General features: G+C 33.8%; 1 long non-coding RNA gene across 1 annotated transcript in view; it reads right to left on the reverse strand.

Annotated features, from left to right (window-relative positions):
- Positions 1-3488: 3488 nt before the first annotated feature.
- LOC138811679 (uncharacterized) overlaps positions 3489-16434 on the reverse strand; it is a 62174-nt gene continuing 49228 nt past the window's right edge. The window contains exon 3 of the long non-coding RNA XR_011367482.1: positions 3489-3676. This is a non-coding gene — a long non-coding RNA (uncharacterized lncRNA). The remainder of the gene's footprint in view (positions 3677-16434) is intronic.

Below are 16434 nucleotides of genomic sequence, written 5' to 3' on the forward strand. Positions count from 1 at the left end.
TGATAGTATTTATTGTTACTTCAACTAGAAAGAAAGAACCTCACTATAGATGACACATACTTGAATGAAAATGCCATATAATTATGAAAAATTCAAGTTATTATGAGTTCGATGAAATAGTCATTTTTGAAGGTCAAAGATGAAATCTCTTGAAGCTTCCTTATCTGCCAAATTAAAAGCATTTGTACTCTAAATATTTCATTCATTTCTCCAGCAATGGTATAACCAAACCACCTTTATGCCAAATAGCTTCTCTGATTAAGTCATGTAAATATTTAGGAATAGAAGTTATCACAATTGTATAGATGTATCTATCCACCACGCAATAAATGAAATCTGAAATCAAAAAGGATTGGGATTAATAATGAGCTTTCACTATGTTGCCATAAAGAGGTGAACCCTTTCAAGTGGGCATAGTCATAAAGATTTGGTCACTGAGAACTTGTGATCAAAGAGGATGTTAACATAAAAGTCCTTTCTTCCTCTTCCTTCTTTTAATTCTCTTTCTCCTTCTCCTTTTCCTTCTCCTTCTCCCTCTTCCCCTCCTCCTATTTCTCCCTTCCCCCACTCCTATTCCACCTCTTCTTTACTTCCTCGCTTTCATGAATACAAATAATCCATCACATATTCCTGACATGGGGTACAGTGCCACCAGCAATCCAAAGCAATGAGGATAAGAAACATACAATGAAATGTATAAAATCAGAAGTCAAGATTTATCTTTCCTCCTTTTAAGTTAATTTTATAATGTATTTTGTTATATTAATAGGATACTGAAACAACATGTTCTCATTTATTGTAAGCGATAAGATTTACTGGAAAAAAAATCAGACCAACAAATCTATTTTAAAATATTAGATATAATTGAATAAGAGGCAAAAAATCACCTCTATGATTTCTTATGAAAAGACAGCAGAATGTGATCTGTTAACAAAAATGGGTCCCATGGAACAATGGGAAAAATAAATCTACACCTACAGATTGTGATATGTCTTTGACATTTTAGGTTTGTTTACACAGCTACTGTCATCTCTTAGGAAATGACTTTATTAATACTCAAGGGTTTGCAGCTTATAACCCAGCAACAAATAATGCTTCTAAATGTAAAAAGGCAGGGGGGGGTCTAGTTCAAAGCCTTGGCTTGGTGCCAGCTTAGTAAGGTATAGCTGAACCAGGGAAGAGGGGTAAAACAGGAGTGGTTATAAAAATAAAGCACTGGTCTGAAGCCTCAAAATAAGGACCCCATTCTGTGTGGACCAAACAGTCTCTAACATGAGGTTCTCCTTAAATTAACAAGCACGATTTTAGATTTTTGCAGAGTGAGATGATGCATAGTTACAGACGAAGTCTGATATGTCAGGTAATCCAGTCTGCTCTTTTACATGTTACCCAATAGCCATGTTTCAACACATATGACTACAATGAGATTGTCCAAATTATACTGTGACTTTTCCCTCTCATGAATCAAAATTCTGTCTAATAATTTCTGTCTTCCAGATGTTTTCCCAACATTTCTCATGATCTTTTCTACTATTTTGTCTTCATTATTGATGCTCATACAACTTTTTTGTTGTCTTTTGTGTATATGCCATTTTTAGTGCTTGAACACAATGTTTAATGGTCTCCCTTGTATTTTTTGCTCATGGCTAATGACACGCTATTCCTTGAACCACTCCTCACCTTCTGCCTCCTGCTGGATAATTGGAGATAAATTTTCATATTTTTGTCTGTTTGTACTGATATTGAGATAAAATATTCAGGTATTAGCTTCCTGAGTTTCTATGATTCTACACATGAACAACTAACACCAAGCTTTGCTATACTATTCTTTTAATTATGTTTCAGAAGCAAGTAAAGTATATTTGTGTTAAGTGTGCAATTTTCAAATACAAGTTTGAATCTACTTGATATAATGTAACTGTTATCAATTTTAACAGTTAAATCAATGAATGCTACACATTCCCAAAGAAATATAATTGAAAAAATGCATAATTATTTTCTTTAAACAAGTAAAGGAACTAGGCATTTCTTTCACTTTACAATTCAAGTTTTATATAACTTTAATTAGCAAACTTCCATGACTAAAAGTAAATATATTAATTTTATACTACAAGAAGCAAAGTGATTATACTTAAGAATAGATATTTCATCACAGTCAGAAGATAAGTTTTTGAGCATTCTCCCCATAAAGAAATGTTACAAGCAGAAATTAATGGATATGATGTGGCTTGATCATTAAACAACATATAAATGAATGGGAATATCACTCCATATTTCATGCCTACTAAAAGCAAACAGCAAATTACTACATATTTTAAATTTTTTAATTGTTAAAAGTATTATTTATTAAAAAACAATATTTTTAAAAAAATAGCCAAGGAAAACTGTTTAGAGTCGTGTTCACTCTCTATTGTTGAAGCCAGAAAGAGAAAAATCATACTTTTCTTCTTCCTTGAGCCACTCTGATTTATTTCATCTATTTCTGAAAGAATAAAATTCTGGCTTTGAAGCCTTTTGCTTGATATCCACAATGTGTCATTCTTTCTTTATTAATAGGAGAATTTGGAGAAAGGCTGAGAATTCTCACTAGAAAAAGGAGAAGAGGAAAAGAGAAGCGAGAAATCTAGGTATTTCTTTCTCATCTCAATCACAAGTTCTTGATAATGATTGTGGATGTTAGATACAGTACTCTAGAGTGATTGAAAACATTTATAGAAAGAGTTAACCCCTCAAGTGATCACATAGAGAATGCTTATTTATTTAAAAATTGTAATAGCATCAAACAGGAAGTGTTATCTATTTGTTTAGTACTTGTTTAGTATTTCTTAAATTCTGATGTGCTATAGTCATACAAGAATGGTAAGGAACTAACATACTAATATCACATACTAATATTCGCTTAATTCTTGCTGTGTTTGAGTTTTGCTTCAATTTTACATGCTATATTCTTCCAGTATATAAGTTGAAAAAAGATTCCCTCTGGAAATATGCTATTTTTATCGGTAAGAGTAAAGAAGTTAGCTCTTAGACACAGACCATAGGATAGAAATTTTCCCCTAGAAATAGCCTTTGACCACTTCTGGTTCATTTTTGTAAGCCGAAGTAAGTGACATGACCCATCTTGACATTGCAGAGTAGAGGTAAATCTCACCTACAGTAAGCTGATGCAGGACAGACTAATATGCCAAGATATGCAGTACTTGAGATAAAGAAGAAAAAGAAGAGAACTATAATACAATCAGTCATACTTGCCATCACATGTCTCTGCAGGAAGGAAACTATTATGTACTTTTGTTTCTCAAACTACTGAGATCTTCAAATCATGTCTTTTATGCTTCCATGTTACTGGAATTAGAGAACATCTTAATACTGAGACAGCATAAAATCTCAAAGAAAGCTGGACTAATTTCAAGACTACATTTTGTTCTAGTAGGACATGAAACAATTTTATAGACAAGACTTTATAATGGTAACTTTTTTATCCAGAACTGTATTTTGTTAATATATGTGACTATCCACCAGAATAAATGTCTTCATTTTCTGCATTTTGTGCAGACAGCATATTAAAGTAGATGTGGAGTTCATCAGTAGCACTTTTTAAAAGTGCAAAAATGTGGACTAGGAGCCAATATACATATTTTTCCAACATCACCTTCTACATTCTCCTTCTTCCTTCCTAGGAAATACAATAAATAAAATCAATCAATAAAAAGGTTTAGATTTTTGGCTCTTGAATTTGAATGTGTAAGTATAATGTTGTGGATGTCAGGGATGAATTTTTATGTTTTTTTATATAATAATGTAACATGCAACATCCCTATGAGTCCTGCAGGTCTTAACACTGTACTTCTTTAGGGATGTGATAGGAATGTTAGCCTTACTGGACTTAGTATTGTTTTCCACTTCCTTTTCTACCACCTAGCCTAAATTATACTACATAGTAATCTAATGAAAAAGTAATGCCATATTAAGAAAGTCATTTAGGGCTCTGGGAATGTGGCTTCATGGTACAGTGATTGCTTAGAATGCAAGAATCCTGGGTTCAATTCCTCAGTACCACATAAACAGTAAAGGAAGTGGTGCTGTGCCTCAAGTGGTAGAGTGCAAGCCTTAAGCAAAAAAGAAAAGAAAAGAAAAGAAAAATCTCAGGAAGAGTTCCCTGGCCCTGAGTTCAATCCCCAGGACTGGCAAAAAATTCTTTAGCTAATAAATGCCAAATAAAGAACCTATATTTTAATATAAAATTGCTCCTTCTAATAATAACTTAAGAATATTTCTTAATTCATGTACTTTACCTATATTAGAAGGCAGTGTTGAGAAAAAAAACATTTTGTTAGTAAGTCACTGCAATTAATGTCAGGAATGTGCTTAGATATCAACTAAAGATTAATCCTGGAAATTCAAAGATTCCAGGTTTTTGAGTGGTCACTGCTAATCACAATGAGAAGGGTCGTCTCAGTGAGAATTGGAAATCTTTTTGCTCAGTATGGCACTAAAAAGGCACCAGCTAATTAATAGTTGTGATAGAAGTGAAGGAATAAATCCAGATGGAAGAAATAAATGAGAATTGTTAGTTTTTTTAAAAAAGAGATACCCGAGTAAAAACAGCACCATGCACGTGGTATTCAGGTAAGGAGTAGGTTTATTCTTAGTTCCAGCTGGCACCAGGCCATCTTGGTCCTCCACGTGGTGGGGAAAGGCCTGAGAAAGATTGCTGGGAGATCTGGGAAGGAGAAACAGCTGGGAAAGAGAGAGCTGGTAAAGAGAAAAGAGCTAGCAAAGAGAGAAAAGAGCTAGAAAAGAGAGCATCTGGGAAAGAGGTGGGAAAGGGAGAGCTAGGAAAGAGAAGAGAGCTGGGAAAGAGAAGAGAAGGAAAGACCTGAGAAAGAGCTAGAAAAGAGCAGAGAGAGGGCGTCTGGGCCTGGGCTAGGCCTTATCTAGGGTATGGGTGCAGAAAAGTGTGGCCACATCAAATTCAGATTGACCTCAGCGGATGCAGATGTGACCTCTTCCAGGTGTCCTAGTTGCCTAGGTAACACAGGTACTGGGTGGAGACTTTGCTGAGAGGAACCATCCAGGAGCAGACCTCACAATAATAATAACTAAATTATACCAGAAATTCTTCTAGGGAACCATATTTGATTATTGAAGAACTAGTTATAAACCAAGCTTATTCTTCATTATCTTTAGCATTCTATATCACTTAGGCTAGTTCTTAATCTCTGTGTGATAAATTGAATGCCATTCTATGTTATTCTTTCCTATCTGATTTCCATTGCTTTCTAAAAATCTGTCTTTCTATATTTCTCTACTAATAATTATTTATACTAAGTCCACCGCCACAGACATCAGAGGATGCTAAAGTAAGAGTCCAATAGCTTGACTCATTAATGTAACAACATGGAAAAGGAGGACATATTTATTGCTACCTCAAATTTTCTGAAAAGCTGAAATGTCATCATTTGATTCAAATTTCCATTATTTGTCTACAGTGTCATTAAGTGCACATAACTACAAATATGAGCCGGGTGCTGGTGGCTCACACCTGTCATCCTAGCTACTCAAAGAGGTTGAGACCAGAGGATTGTGGTTCAAAGTTAGCATGGTCAAGAAGGTACATGAGACACTTATTTTCAATTAACCATCAGAAATCAGGAAGTGGTGCAGTATCTAAACTGGTAGAGCACTCAATTTGAGCTCAAGAGCTGAGGAAGAGTGCCAGGATCAGAGTTCAAGCCCCACAACAAACAAAAAATGTCAAATATACTTTAAGCTTCCCCAAAAGGAACTATGAAGTGAATAGTAATCTTCCCAAGCAGAAAAAATTTTCCAATATGATTCAGTGAACCTACTTTTGCTGAATTATTTAAGTTATGGCTTCTTTGCTGGATGTATTCTCTTCTTTTAAAAATGGTCAAATATTACCTTTATAATAATCTTCATCTAATATTTCTTGGTTCCAAAGAGAAGTCCATATAGTTGATGTCACTTAGCTTTCTTACTATCTCAGTTCAAAGCCAATCCAGGCAGGAGAATCTGTCAAATTCTTATCTCTAATTAAACACCAAAACATCCGGAAATGGGCTTTTGGCTCAAGCAGTAGTGTACTAGCTGTGGGGGCAGTTGGGCAGGAAAGACAATTGTTCGGGGACAGGGTCCAGGCTCTGAGTTCAAGCCCCAGAAGCAGCACAAACTACAGAAACAAACAAGCAAACAAAAAAACCCCACATATTTCTTTGGAACCATCCTTAAAGCACTGGTTTGAAAAGAGGCTCCTTTTGCTGATCATACTCACTGGATCCTGCTTTTTGATATGGCAAACTCAGGACCAGAAGAAAGGAATGGATATCTGACTTTTACAACAAAGAGAATCGTCTCAGGAGTTAAATATCCATGCATAAGACATTTTAAAACCCCAGTATCCTTGTTTCTTTGCAGTAGAACATTGTACAACAATGTTATTTCCATTTTTTTCTATGCTGGCCTTCAAATGGCATATTGTTTCCTTTTGTAATACTCTCAACTAGAAGTCTACAGAAAGTTTTATGAATAAAGAGCAAACTCGAAAAAGTCAGGGACAGAGTTTCCTTCAAGCCTTGGATTATTTTCTTGTACAGTAAAAGGACAGCACAAATTAACTTGAACTTTGTCATTTCTCTATGTTCAATTTCTCTCCTGGATTCAGTTTCTACTTCCTGTAAAAGTTCCTTCCAATTACTTCAGTAACAATCTACGGTGCTGCTCCAGGCAAAGTGAATATTTTCTGGCTTCATTGAAATAGCACAAAGACATCTTTGGGCATGAGGTAACACGTGTTTCAGAGACAACTTAGTAACGAGAAAATATGGAATTTACATGGCTTATAAAACATTATCCATGTACAAATGGCCATATAAGATTATGTTAAGTGAAATGAGCCCCAAAATAGGGGCATAACTTGTTTTTTTTTCTTTCTTACTATTGTTTTTATTGTATCTAATATATATTATGTGGTTTTTTTTTTCTCTTCCATTTTCTTCCTCCATGGTATAACCCATTTCCACTGTTTGATATCAGTGACCTTGCACATACATTTTTCTAATGTGGGGAGGGGAAGGGAAATAAAATGGTGAAACAAGGATACAGTATGACCTGTTGTAACAATGAGACGAACAAAACACTATGTTCAAAACGAACTTTACAACTTGGGGATAGGAGGGGAGAGTTGGGGTTGTGGGGAGAAAAGGCATGGCAGGGGAAAGACAAAATAGGAGGTAACAATGCTCGTTAGATAATGTAGTCATTAACTTACTTATGTAACTCTAACCCTTCTGTCCACCATTTTCACAATAAAAAACATGAAAAAGTAAAACAATATCCTGGAGTACATTAAGTTCAAATTTCCTAAGTGCTCTGTAAATTCAGACCTATTTTAAGTGGGAAGAAGGTACTCAGAAACATTTTTTGTCAGTGTTTGTGTTGTGCATTATTATCCAAGTGTACATAAGTTAACAGAAGGAGAAACAATAGGAATAGGAGAAAGAGAAGTTCTGTATTTAAGTATAATGGTTCAATACTCTATACAAGACTCTGCAAAAAAGACAACTTTCAAATAATAAAGCCAAGGCCAGTATGTAGATCTATGGGAGTGACATAGAGAAAGCATTACTACTAAGTGGAACATGAAGGATGAGAACAGTCTCTTTCTTCTACTACCTCTAAATCATGATAGCTAATCATTCAAATTTGTAAAAAGTAGAATGGAAGAATAATTCTGGTTCCAAGCAATTCAGATATAAGACCATGGACTTAACTGGAAAAAAGGCCATGTCGAGAGTAGGAATTATACTAGCAATGAACTAGTGGCTAAGATTACATTTCTTTTACTTTTTCTTTTCTTTCTTTTTTTTGATGGTAGTGGGGCCTGAACTCCGGGCCTGGGCACTGTCCCTCTATTCTTCAGCTCAAAACTTTTTCTCTACCTTTGAACCCCACACCACTTCCAGTTTTCTGGTGGTTAATTAGAGATAAATGCCTCAGAAACTTTCCTACTCATGCTGGATTTGAACTGCAATCCTCAGATCTCAGCCTCCTAATTAGCTAGGATTACAGGTGTGAAACACTTGAACCCTGCTTATGATCACATTTCTAACAGTGTATACTCAGCATATGTAATGTGTATGTTCATCTATCTTTATATGAACTCGAGTTAAAACTCTGGAAAACAGATTTTACACTCACTAAAATGGTTGCAGTTCAAAAGTTGATACCCCTGGAGAAATAAAACTTAAGAATGTAAAGCAGTCTGGGAAGTTCAGATTGTATCGAGCTTGGGCAAAATACTATAATTAACCAGGCAAAAGATGCATTAGAATAATGTCTCAAGTGATGGAATACTAGTTATGGGCAAGATTGCTGAAGAAGGGCTTCAGGTTTTTGCATACATATATACATACAAATACACACATACACACAGATGCACTTATATGTTCAAACACACATATGGAACAACTCTCAGATTCTGTAGAAAAGTTAGAAAATATGTCTTGAGTAAAAATAAAATCAAGTGATAATTTTTAATAGTAGAAAGTCCTCAAGTGAAATTTCCCCAAAAAGCTTGAGAATATTACATAGGTGGGAACAGAGATAGTAAGAAATTCAAGTCATCATTAATAAAGGGATCGGATCCAGAGAGGAATGAATCAGAGACCCGTTCAGTGCACCTGAAAATGTTCATATCCTGTGTCAAATGTTAGAACATCTTTGAAAATAGTACATAAACAGCCTGAGCCATCACTCTAGTGAAAAATATTATTGGAGAAGTTCAGAATTGCTAGTCTGTATCTAGATTAAATAAATCAAAAAACTATGGTAGGACAATGTGATACAAGCCAGGAATTCTAGCACTCAGACTAACTCAGCTGATTAGAGAGTGGAATGACATAGTGATACTTTCAGTGCAATAGGTAGTATAATTTTGTGTCAATAAAACAAACCCAGAAAGGAATAAAAAATAAGCCAGAAAGGAATACACATTTGGAAGTTTGGGCTAATTTTTTCAATATGTTTTGAGAAGTCAAGTTTCCTATTGAAATGCAACTCATATATAATCCTCAGTTGTGTTTAAATGTCGTCTTCATTACAGAACATTACTAGATGCAAAAGAGCTCATGATTCCCAACCAAGAATTTGAAAAAGCAACCATCATTCTGTTAGATTCTAAAGAAATGATGAAGAATTTCAAAAGCTTAAGCCTAGAGAAATAGGAAAGTTCATTTAAAGTAGGACTTTGTAGACCTGGCTAAATAAGAATTTAGATTTAAAGTAAATATTTTTGTTTGTAATTTAATATTCTATACTTTACTATCAAATTCTTTTTAAGTAGAAGATTTAATTTACAAATTCACAAATGATTCTGGCATTCTATTTGCCTAAAATATTCTTTCATGTAAGGTATAATTAGAACTTAGTTAACAGTTAATTTCAACAGTTCATAAGTAACATGATAATGTGAATAATCTAGATAAAGTTGACAACAAATTGATGCTATTAATTTATAAATTTACCAAAAGAGCAACTTTTTGAGACTTTGGTGTAACATGGTATGAAGAGAGTAATTGTGTGACATCTTAACTTCTAGGTCTGGGCACTGTCCCTGAGCCTGTTTTTGCTCTAGGCTACTGCTCTACCACTTGAACCTCAGTGCCACTTGTGTCAGGTTTTACGTGAGCAGTTTATTGGAGGTAAGAATCTAAGGAACCGTCCTTGCTGGGTGGGATTTGAACCAGAGTCTTCAGATCTTAATATTCAGACATTCAGATCTCCTGAATATCTATGGTAGATAAAATATATAACTATAAATAATATTTGCAAGTGTTCTGATCTCAAGGATAACACTGGGTGGAAAATGATGCAGCAAAGTTTAGTGTAGTGTTCTTTCCACAATACGAAGGGCATCACATTAGCAGAAGTGTAGTATTTTTTCACAATAGTTATATGCTTGTCATGTTGTGAATTTAAGGAATCTTAAGGTGCACATTACAAGTTGGAAATTTTGGGGCTAGGATGACTTTATGGCATAAAAACTTGGGATTGATGATTATAGAAATGATGGCTTACTTTGATGAACAAATGTTTACTCTTGAGGAATTAATATAGACACTTCATAGTTTTACCTTCTACCCGACTGTGGCTATTTTTTCTGTTGAATTTAAATATGTAACGCCCCATTGAAAACAGTACTTATTGCAGAATTAAATAAAATGCAAACAGGTACTGTTTTGAATGTCTCTAGTGTTGCATGTTCAGAATTTGAAAATGAGTAATTAGTTGTCATAGGAATGTTGAAGAACATATATACTCTGTCCTCTTAACAATTATTCCGTTTTAAAAGTTAGGAGTTCCAACAGAATTGAACTATTTTTGTTTTAGTATGAGACAATACTAAAACAATGTTTTTTTCAAAATAATGACAATTATATTCTGAAAATATTGAATAGTTTGATGATATTCAAGTTGATGACCCTCTGATGAAGGGGTAATTAATTCAAATTAGCAGCCAAAAATCTTCATTTCTTAAAAAGTTAATACACATAGAATAATATTTACTATACCAATACAGTAATATTATATTTTATACAGCTCATTTTTATTTTAATTATATCATCAAGGTGATATATAGAAGGGGTTGTAGTAATTATAAGGTACTGAATACATAACATGTGTAACTTTTTACCCCCTCCCCCATTTTTCTCACAGTTTTCCTTCAGCCCAATTGACCCCTCATAAATTGTAATGTAAATTTCCAACATGTTGTTTTGTGAGTATTGCTATTGCATTGGTTTGCCGTTTGTTCTTTGTCTTGCCATTTCGTTGTTCCTCTTCCCTTGCCAAATTAATATGAATGTATATACAATACACGGGATATTGAAATCAAATATAACAAGGATAAACCAAAGGGAAAACACAAAAGAAAAAAGAAATCACATAGTACATTAAAAACAACAACCACCAACAGAAAACTCTGTTCCCATATCCAGGAGTCCATTTTGCTCATCATCATCTTATATGGTCATACATACATAGTTATTGAGCAATTCTGCTCAACTGCTAGGAATATCCTAGACATTTCCTACTTATTACAAATGAGGAAACCACGGAATCTCTTTCTTTATGTCTTTTTTTTTTTAATTTTATTTGAGAACATACTGTACAGAGGGGGTACAATTTCATGGGCAGGATAATGCATACATTTCTTACCAAGGATTGCAGCCTCCTCCTTTGTTTACCCTTCACCTCCCTTCCCAGCCTCCCCCCTCCCCCCCACCCAATCATACCCCCTCCCCCCCACACACCGACATTGTAAAGCTGGTTTTGACATGACATTCTGTACTTCTCATTGTTGCAACAGGTTTTAGTGGGATTTTTCCTAGACTTTCCAGCCCCGTATGAATTTGAAGTATAGAATTCCACCGTGCATACATAAACCCATTTTGTCAATTCGTTCATCTACTGAGTGGCATATTGGTTTAAAATATGACTCCATGTAAGTATCACTTAGGGTCATTCAAAAATGAGAGATGCCACTTCCCCAGACATTCTAAAAGCATGATTTCTATGTAAGATAGGATTTTATGGTGGTACGAGTTTTGAGAAATCTGGATGAGTTTCATGTATATCTTGCACTGAATTAGGCAGGAAGCTATCCAATATCATGGAGGATAAAAATGGTAGTGTCAAAAATATTTCCCTTGAGAAAGATATAGGAGGCTGCCAGAAGTATAAAGTAGTTCAGATAATTTTGAAGAATTTATAAATGCAAGCTTAAGTTTGTCTCTTTAACTAATAATTATGTAAGTGGAAGGGCAAAAGAAGGGGACGAGAAGAAAATAACTGGCAGCAGATCACTGTCCCAAGATAGAGTAAATAAGACATAATCTATAACTTTCAAGTTAAAGAGAGACCAGTAGAATACATCCCATTTAATTTAGGTACATGCAAAATAATTATTTGGCTTTTTCCTACTTTAATGCTCCAAAACAATTGAAAACTTATAAGAAAAGTTATGTGATTGCCATTGCTTCAACCCGAATACTAACTGTGATGAGCCTTTTTTTTTCTCACTTTGCAGTTGGAAAATATCCCTAGTTGATGATGTGGCTGATTAGAGTCAGAGTTATAGGCTTGTTCTTGTACATTTATCCCAGAAGAGGTTAAAGTAGTTCCCCCACCCCAAGATATCCAAGTACATTGTCTGAATCTGTACTTTGAACACACCCTCACACCTGAGCACATTATTTGAAAATATACTTCAGCATGTCATGGCACATTCTACATTGTGCCCTTGTCTTCTTTGCACAATCCTTTTGAGTTCATAGGTGCTCTATTTCCATTTCATCTGTAAAAACTGCTAAGAAAATTGTTCAACTACCACTTCTTCTTTGACATGCCCAGTATATGTATGAAGGTATATTGTCCATGTTAAGCAATAGGGTAGTGCTCACACTCTGAAGAGAAAAGTTCCATAATATGACCCTGTGTCCACATTAGAGTGTGTAGAATTTAAAGCATTTTAAGACAAACCGTGATATTAGAATTGAAAGGCTCCTTATGGACATTTTCTGGGAGCTCATTAGTTTTCCCAAGAGAAATATAAATATGCACAAAATCTGGATTAATATTTTTAATGTTACCACTGTGCATGCATCCATATTAAAGATTTGCACAAATAAAGAAACAAAAAAACTAAACCATAACAGGTAGATTGACTATGTGCTTATAACAAATTATGGAATAGATTTTGGAAGTATTGCAAATTTCTTACCACTATGAATGAACTTGCTCTCTCCACACCACTACACACAAATATTTAAGAGTGTGAACAGAATTATTTCAAGTAACATACTGTAAATGTTACTGCAATATCATGTGTATATCTAAAATTCCCTTGAAAGTAATAGATTCTACATTCTATTGAAATATTAGTTATTTTATTCTAGGAAACATTTGGAACAATAGACTGTATATCTTTGAAATGAAAAAGATCAAAAAATAGTAGCATAAAAATTTTAGAGGAAGTCTGTCTTCAGAAATATATATATATATATTATATGAAGAAAGACATACATTTTAGAGATTATTTGTCATCAGAAATATATACATATATCTGAATTTATGTGTAGAATGATGTACATTATAGTGAAACAAAAATCTTAAAACATAATTAAAATTAAAAAAATACATCAAACCAAGTGCCAGTGACTCATGCCTATAATTTGAGCTATTCTGGTTAATGAGATCTTAGAATTGTGTTCGAAACTAGCTCAGAGAGGAAAATACTTTTTAGGGGGCTGGGAAGGTGGCTTAGTGGTAGAGCGCTTGCCTTGCATGCATGAGGCCCTGGGTTCGATTCCTCAGCACCACATAAGCAAAAAGAAAAAAGCTGGAAGTGGCGCTGTGGATCAAGTGGTAGAGCTCTAGCCTTGAGCTCAAGAGCTGAGGGACAGCGCCCAGGCCAGAGTTCAGGCCCCATGACTGGACCCTCCCCCCCCAGCAAAAAAGTATTTGTTAGATTCTTATCTCCATTTAACCACTAAAAACAGGAGTTACCTCTGTGCCTCAAGTTTTAGAATGCTGGCTTTTAGCATAAAAAATCTTAGGGATAATGCCCAGGGCTTGCAAACAACAACAATATATATCACATTAATTTCAAAAAAGCACCTTTTAACTGCTGTGAACATTTCTTAGAAACAAGAATACAAGCCTCTGGAAAATGTTAAGTAAAAACTATAGAATATTTACATTTATGTTAAAGACATGACTATTTAGTTTAAGATATTTAGGTAATGATTAGGAATTAAGAATAATGATAGTATATTAGGACTGGTCTTTTATTCTATTTTACTATAGCAATAAAATGATATTTGTAATGATTGTATAAAAATAATCTTGTTTGGTATTTGAGCTATAATACGTAATAAACATTTTAAATTGATTTCCATAGGAAAAATCATTATCTTAATTGTATCAATTCTTTTGATTTTTTTCTTTTCTTTTCTTTTTTTCCTTTTTTTCCTTTTCCTCACTTTTTTATAAATTTTATTTTTTATTGTGAACATACTGCACAGAGGAGTTACAATTACATGGACAAGAAAATGAGTACATTTCTTATCAAGCATTGCAGCTTCCTCCTTTTTTTACCCTTCACATACCTTCCCAGGGGATCAATTATTTTGTAATGTCAAAACAATTTAAAAAATTAGTCCAAGGCTGGTTTGCTCTAAGACTATATTTGTTTTCTTGTTCTAGTTTTTATATGTTGGTAGAAATTAAAATTCCAAAAATTCAATGGATATTGGTATTCTGGAGCATCTTCATAGGTACTAATATTGGAATTGTTTTATTTCATTTGTTATTTTCACAAATATATTAAGATGATTATGTATTTTGTTTCTTTTCGCTGCTATTGGCTCTTACCTTAAGAATATTTTATTTTCCTAGCGAAGTAGAGAATACAATTGGATTGAGGAAGTAACATATGACTTTCACAGAATGCAGATGCATAGATTTGGGTCATCTGTGATTTGCTAAAAGTTTCTTCCAGAAAAGGTTATCAATTAGTTATAAGTGATGCATAATTCTTAGATATTACAGTTATCACATACACTTTTTGATTGAGTTATCTCTGTATAAACTCAAAAAAACAACGGACCAAAAAAACTCAAAGTACACAGAAATCACATCTTTGTTTTAAACGCTGTAGTTTACAAGGAATTTTTAGCCAACACTGAACACATCTTTTTAGGTATTCTGCAATTTGTGTGAAGTGTTTTTAACAATAGTTTACTTTTTTGCTGACATGAAATTCACATCAATATATAATCTCCTTTTATTGTATACATTTTAGTGCTTTGGAATTAAATTGTACAATAATAGGTTTTCCAAGCCTAATTTTCACAAACTTGCATTTCCTCAAATAGAAATGCTGCAAATTTTAGAACAGACATTAAAAAAGATATAAAATTCACTTATAGGAGTTTGTCCAGCATACATCCTCTATAGTGTGTCTTTTCACATTTGTTTTGGGGATTATTTCCAGGGTCTCACACATATTATTCAAGTGCACTGTCAATGAACTACATTCCCTGTCCAAACAAGTTTTTTACTTCTCTTTAATACATACATAGAAGTTTAATGGCTGGATCATATAAAATTCTCTCTGACCTTTTGAAGACTTGCAATCTTGCTTGCTAAAATGATCGCAGTATTATACAAATCATTCTCCTATGTAGAGTTTATCATTTTCTCCACAAATGCATTACTATATTTTCTGTCATCTTTTTATATTAGGGTCAAACTAGTGAGTTTTCTTTGTCTTTTTTCTTAGAAACTAAAGAAGAACTTATTTCATATGCTCCTCCTATTGACTATTAATTTATATATGTTCTTCAAAGAAATATCCTATTCAGGTAAAAATTTATATAGAATTAGAAGATATAAAAATACTTAAGATTCAGAAATATTGTAACATTAACATTGTAGCATTAACAAATATGTTCCCTCTATCTGTTGGATATGTTTTCACTTCGGTTATAGTATCCTTTGAATTATGAAAAGCTATCACTTGATATAATCCAGTTTATTCTTGCTTTTCTTTAGCCACTAATGCTTTCCATGTCAACTTTTTAGAAACCCTTAGTGATGCAATGTCATGAAATTTTACATTTATGTTTTATAGGTTTTCACATGTCACATTTAGTTTGATAATCATTTTTATTTTAAATTTTTGTATAAGGATGGAGGTAGGACGGGTGTCTGAGGCTCATATCTGTAACCCTAGTTACTGAGGAGTCTGAGAATTGAGGATCACGGTTTAAAGCCATCCCAGGCAGAAACGTCCATGAGAATCTTATATCCAATAAACCTCTAGAAAACCAGATCTGGTGCTGTGACTCAAGCGGTAGGGCACTCACATTGAGCGGAAGAGCACACAGACAGCGCCTAAGCCCAGAGTTCAAGCCCCATGAATGACAAAAATACAAAACAAAACAAAAAAGGATTGAGGTAGTATTCTAAGATCATTCTTTAAATCTCAAGAGACAATAGTGTCAATACACCCATTTAAGATTTTATTTTTATTTCATAAAGTCATAGGATAGTTTTCAAAATCTATTGTTCATAAAACTAAGAATTGATTTTTGACAAATCTGTTACATTCTTCTATGTATCTGCTCTTATAGTAGAACTATTTTATCTTCACTACTAAACATGGTAATAAGATTCAAAGCTAGTATGAAGGCTGAAGCTACACCATTTTACAAGATTGTTCTGACTGACCTGTATTCCTTGAATTTACATACGAATTTATTGAGCAGGTGGACCAATATTCTACAGAGATATCTAGATGTTTGATAGTCACTCATATTTTGTACCTTGGAAAAACACAAGACCCCAGAT

Source organism: Dipodomys merriami, unplaced genomic scaffold (genome assembly GCF_024711535.1).
Source record: "Dipodomys merriami isolate MVZ:Mamm:240054 unplaced genomic scaffold, mDipMer1.0.p SCAF_549, whole genome shotgun sequence".
NCBI classification, from domain to species: Eukaryota; Metazoa; Chordata; class Mammalia; order Rodentia; family Heteromyidae; genus Dipodomys; species Dipodomys merriami.